This window comes from Elephas maximus, chromosome 4 (assembly GCF_024166365.1).
Source record: "Elephas maximus indicus isolate mEleMax1 chromosome 4, mEleMax1 primary haplotype, whole genome shotgun sequence".
In the NCBI taxonomy this organism is placed as follows: domain Eukaryota; kingdom Metazoa; phylum Chordata; class Mammalia; order Proboscidea; family Elephantidae; genus Elephas; species Elephas maximus.
This window is the reverse complement of record NC_064822.1, coordinates 110596108-110602098: the sequence shown is the minus strand read 5'-3', so window position 1 is coordinate 110602098 and position 5991 is coordinate 110596108. Positions and strand designations below refer to the sequence as shown.

At 40.4% G+C, this 5991-nt stretch overlaps 1 pseudogene; it reads left to right on the top strand.

Moving 5' to 3' along the window:
* Positions 1-2841: 2841 nt before the first annotated feature.
* On the top strand, positions 2842-3405 carry LOC126076339 (5-azacytidine-induced protein 2-like; annotated as a pseudogene).
* The last annotated feature ends 2586 nt before the right edge of the window (positions 3406-5991 follow it).

Here is a 5991-nt window from a genome sequence, read left to right as displayed (position 1 = left end):
GCAAATGAAGACCCCAAAAGCTTGACTCCAGCCACATCATTAAGCTTGACTCTACTTTGAGGAAGCAGCTCTTCCCCAGTTGTCTTTTGAGTGTCTTCCAACCTGGGGGCCTCATGTTCTAGCACTGTATCAGACAATGTTCTGCTGCTATTCTTAAGGTTTCACTGGCTAATTCTTTTCAGAAGTACACCACAGAGTCTTTCTTCCTGGTCTGTTTTAGTCAGAAAGCTCAGCTGAAACCTGTCTGCTATGGGTGACCCTGCTGGTATTTGAATACCAGTGGCATAGCTTCTAGCATTACAGCAACACACAAGCCCCACAGTATGCCAAACTGACAGATGCACAAGGGTCACTACACCAAAAGAATTGGTTGACCTTCAACCATTTCAGGAGGTACTATACGAGCAAGAACCATTGGTACTGAAGGAAGAAGTCCAAGCTGCACTGAAGGCATAAGCGAAAAACAAGGCTCCAGGAACTGATGGAATACCAATTTACCAATTGAGATGTTTCAACAAACTGATGCAGCACTGGAAGTGTTAACTCTCCTATGTCCAGAAATTTTGAAGACAGCTACCTGGCCAACTGACCGGAAAAAGAGATCCATATATATACCTATTCCCAAGAAAGGTGATCCAACCAAATGCAGAAATTATTGACCAATGTCATTAACATCATATGCTAGGAAAATTCTCCTGAAGATCATTCAAAAGTGGCTGCAGCAGTATATCCACCAGGAACTGCCAGAAATTCAAGCCAGATTCAGAAGGGGGCATGGAACCAGGGATATCATTGCTGATGTCAGGAGGATCCTGGCTGAAAGCAGAGAACATCAGAAAGATGTCTATCTGCGTTTTATTGACTATGCAAAGGCATTTAACTCTGTGGATCATAATAAATTATGGATAACATTGCAAAGAATAGGAATTCCAGAACACTTAATTGTGCTCATGGGGAACATATACATAGATCAAGAAGCATTCATTCGAACAGAAAAGAGGATACTGCATGGTTTAAAGTCAAGAAAAATGTGTTTCAGCATTGTATCCTTTCACCATACTTATTCTACCTGTATGCTCAGCATATAATCCTAGAAGCTGAGCTATATGAAGAACAGTGCATCAGACTCATTAACAACCTGCATTATGGAGATGACATAACCTTGCTTGCTGAAAGTGAAGAGGTCTTGAAGCACTTACTTATGAAAATCAAAGACCATGGCCTTCATTATGGATTACACCTCAACATAAAGAAAACAAAAATCCTCACAATTGGACCAATAAGCAACATCATGATAAATGGAGAAAAGATTGATGTTGTAAAATACTTCATTTTATTTGGAACCACAATCAACATCCAAAAGTAATCAAAAGACACACTGCGTTGGGCAAATCGGCTGCAAAAGACCTCTTTAAAATGTTAGAAAGCAAAGATGTTTCTTTGAAGACTAAGGTGTGCCTGACCCAAGCCATGGGGTCTTCAGTCGCCTCATATGCATGAGAAAGTTGGAAAATGGACAAGGAAGACTAAAGAAGAGCTGACGCCTTTGAATTGTAGTATTGGTGAAGAATATTCAATATACCATGGACTGTGAAAGAACAAACAAATCTGTCTTGGAAGAAGTACAATCAGAATGCTCCTTGGAAGCAAAGATGGCGAGACTAAGTCTCACATACTATGGATATGTAATCAGGAGAGATCAGTTCCTCAAGAAGCACATTATGCTTGGTAAAGTGGAGTGCCAGTGAAAAAGAGGAAGACCTTCAACAAGATGGGCTGACACAGTGGCTGCAACAATGGGCTCAAGCATAACAAGGATTGTGAGTATTGCGCAGGATGGAGCAGTGTTTCGTTCTATTGTGCATAGGGTCCCCATGAGTCGGAATCAATTCAACAGCACCTAACAAAATAAACTAAAAGTAGAAATGAAAGAGTTAAAGAAAAACTTCTGTAATCATAAGTTTCAGTGGAAAATTTTGGAAGCATTACGTTTTAAACCAAGTATAAGATAAGGATATCATTATTTTGCCAAAAGATTCTGGCAAACTAAGAAAACAAAGCAAAAACTAAGGAGATAAAAATGTAAAAGAAGAAAAGAACTCATTGTTTTCAGACATGCAGATGAATTATCAAGGCAGAGTTCTAATTTCCATCTGAAAAGTAAACAGTCTAGAAGCTGTCAATCCTATCTTCATAACAAGAAAAAAACTGAAAGATTGAAAGGCAATAAATCTTAGAAGAATCAGAGAATTGAAGTCACAGGGAGAACACTGCTCTGAAAACTAGAGATAAAAGTAAATAGTACAGAGAATCACAATTTACCAGGAGAAAATTCTGGGCTCGGCTTTGGGTAGTTGATATTTTCATATGCAGTAGAGTTGGTGCTGACTCATTGCAATCCTATATGACAGAATAGAACTGCCTCGTAGGGTTTCCAAGGCTGAAATCTTTACAAAAGCAGACTGCCACATCTGTCTCCCACAGAACAGCTGAGCTGGTAGAATGGTAACAACTGAGGGCTTACTTCAAGGGAAGGGGAAAAGTAACCATTTTGAAACATGCCCAGAATACTCTGCTCTTCTTCACAACAGCCTGTCCTCAGGAAAACTCTTTGACCAGATCCGGAGTCCTGAGTTGGTGCAAATAATTAATGTGTTTGGCTACTAGCCAGATAGTGATTCAAGTCCATTCAGATACATGTTGGCAGAAAAAGCTGTTGATCTACTTCTGGAAAATTCAGCCATTGAAAACCCTAAGAAAGCAGTTCTACTCTTACACACAGGGGACCACCATAAATTGGTATCACCTTGAGGCCCTTACAAATTGTGATTCCAAGCTGCCATGGATACACTGGTAGAAGATGATTTTTGCTTTCTGAATCATGAAAAAGCTGAAGGAGAGATACAGTGACTCTAGCCTCAGTATATTCAGGAATTAAAGCTGTTGTTTCCTTCTTGCCCTTGTCACTGCATATGAAAACATCAAAGAACAGCTTAAGGATTCAGAGAAAGAGAACTCTTTCTTAAAGACAACAACAAGATTTTTGGATGAAAAGCTCATGGGGGGCTTGATTAGATGAAGAATCAAGTTCTGTGGGCAAAAACAAGTAAATAATGTCTATCGTGCATATCGAGAGGTCTGCGTTGATAGAGATCACTTGAAGAGGAAGTTTGATAAAATGAATGAAGAAAACTCTGACTCTTTGAAGATTGAATGAACAGGTACAATCTGAAGAAGTGGAACTCCTCTAGTGAAGGACAGGGGTGGAAATTCAGCAGGTGATGAGGAGTTCTACTTTCGTCAAACTGGGAGGTGGAAAAGTTGAGCTGTGGTCTGAAGATCTATGGTTTGGGACAAGAACTGCAATTGATCAGAGGAAAATGTAGTGGTCTCAAATGTTGTTAGGTGCCATCAAGTCGGCTCTGACTCATAGCAACCCTATGCACAATAGAGCGAAACACTGCCTGGTCCTGCACCATCCTTACAATCATTGTTATGCTTGAGTTCATTGTTGCAGCCACTGTGTCAATCCATCTCGTTGAGGGTATTCCTGTTTTCCACTGACCCTGTACTCTACCAAGCATGATGTCCTTCTCCAGGGACTGATTCCTCCTGACAACCTGTCCCAAAGTTCGTAAGACGCAGTCTTGCCATCCTTGCCTCTAAGGAGCATTCTGGCTGTACTTCTTCCAAGACAGACCTATTCGTTCTTCCGGCAGTCCATGGTGTATTCGACATTCTTCTCCAACACCACAATTCAGAGGCGTCAATTCTTTGGTCTTCCTTATTCATCATCCAGCTTTCACATGCATCTGATCTGATTGAAAATACCATGGCTTGGGTCAGGGGCACCTTAGTCTTCAAGGTGACATCCTTGACTTTCAACACTTTAAATAGGTCCTTTGCAGCAGATTTACCCAATGCAATGAGTCTTTTGATTTCTTGGCTACCGCTTCCATGGCTGTTGATTGTGGATCCAAGTAAAATGAAATCCTTGACAACTTCAATCTTTTCTCCACTTATCATGATGCTGTTTATTGGTCCATTTGTGAGGTTTTTTGTTTTCTTTATGTTGAGATGTAATCCATACCGAATGCTGTGGTCTTTGATCTTCATTAGTGTGTCAAGTCCTCTTCACTTTCAGCAAGCAAGGTTGTGTCTTCTGCATAACCCAAGTTGTTAATGAGTCTTCCTCCAATCCTGATGCCCCGTTCTTCTTCATATAGTCCAGCTTCTCAGATTATTTGCTCAACATACAGATTGAATAGGTATGGTGAAAGAATACAACCCTGACGCACACCTTTCCTGACTTTGAACCAATCAGTATCCCTTCCTTCTGTCCAAACTGCTGCCTCTTGATCAACGTACAGGTTCCTTGTGTGCACAATTAAGTGTTCTGGAATTCCCATTCTTCGCAATGTTATCCATATTTTGTTATGATCCACATAGTCGAATGCCTTTGCATAGTCAATAGAACAAAGGTAAACATCCTTCTGGTATTCTCTGCTTTCAGCCAGGGTCCATCTGACATCAGCAATGATATCCCTGGTTCCACGCCCTCTTCTGAATCCGGTCTGAATTTCTGGCCGTTCCTTATCGATATACTGCTGCAGCTGCTTTTGAGTGACCTTCAGCAAAATTTTGCTTACGTGTGATATTAATGATTTTGTTCGATAATTTCCACATTCAGTTCAATCACCTTTCTTGGGAATAGGCATAAATATGGATCTTTTCCAGTCAGTTGGCCAGGAAGCTGTCGGCCATGTTTCTTGGCATAGATGAGTGAGCACTTCCAAAACTGCACCCATTTGTTGAAACATCTCAATTGATAGTCCCTCAATTCCTGGAGCCTTGTTTTTCTGCAGCTTGGACTTCTTCCTTCAGTACCATCAGTTCCTCATCATATGCTACCTTTTGAAATGGTTGAATGTCAACCAATTCTTTTTGGTATAATGACTCTGTGTATTCCTTCCATCTTCTTTTGATGCTTCCTGCATCGTTAATATTTTCCCCATAGAATCCTTCACTATTGCAACTCAAGGCTTGAATTTTTTCTTCAGTTCTTTCAGCTTGAGAAACTCCAAACTTGTTCTTCCCTTTTGGTTTTCTATCCCCAGCTCTTTGCATACGTCATTATAATACTTCACTTTGTCTTCTCGAGCCGCCCTTTGAAATCTGCTGTTCGGTTATTTTACTTCATCAATTTTTCCTTTTGCTTTAGCTGCTGGTCGTTCGAGAGAAAGTTTCAGAGTCTCCTCAGACATCCATCTTGGTCTTTTTTTTCTTTCCAGTCTGTTCAATGACCTCTTGCTTTCTTCATGTATGATGTCCTTGATGTCATTCCACAACTCCTCTGGTCTTCGGTCACTAGTGTTCAATGCGTCAAATCTATTCTTGAGATGGTCTCTAAATTCAGGTGGAATATATGCAAGGTCATATTTTGGCTGCCATGGTCTTGCTCTGATTTTCTTCAGTTTCAGCTTGAACTTTCATATGAGCAATTGATGGTCTATATTGCCATCGGCCCTGGCCTTTTTCTGACTGATGATACTGAGATTTTCATCATTTCTTTCCATGGATGTAGTCAATTTGATTCCTATATATTCCATCTGGCAAGGTACAGTCGCCATTTATGTTGGTGAAAAAAGATATTTGCAATGAAGAAGTCGTTGGTCTTGCAAAATTCTATCATTTTATCTCCAGCATTGTTTCTATCACCAAGGCCATATTTTCTAACAACTGATCCTTCTTTGTTTCCGACTTTTGCGTTCCAATCACCAGTAATTATCAGTGCATTCTGATTGCATATTTGATCAATTTCAGACTGCAGAAGCTGATAAAAATCTTCAATTTCTTCATCTTTGGCCTTAGTGGATGGTGCATAAATTTGAATAATAGCCGTATTATTAATGTTCTTCCTTGTAGGATGGCACACAGAGCCAGGTGTTCAAGAGAAAGGAGGGGGAGGTGGTGGTAGGCAAGGAAGAAACC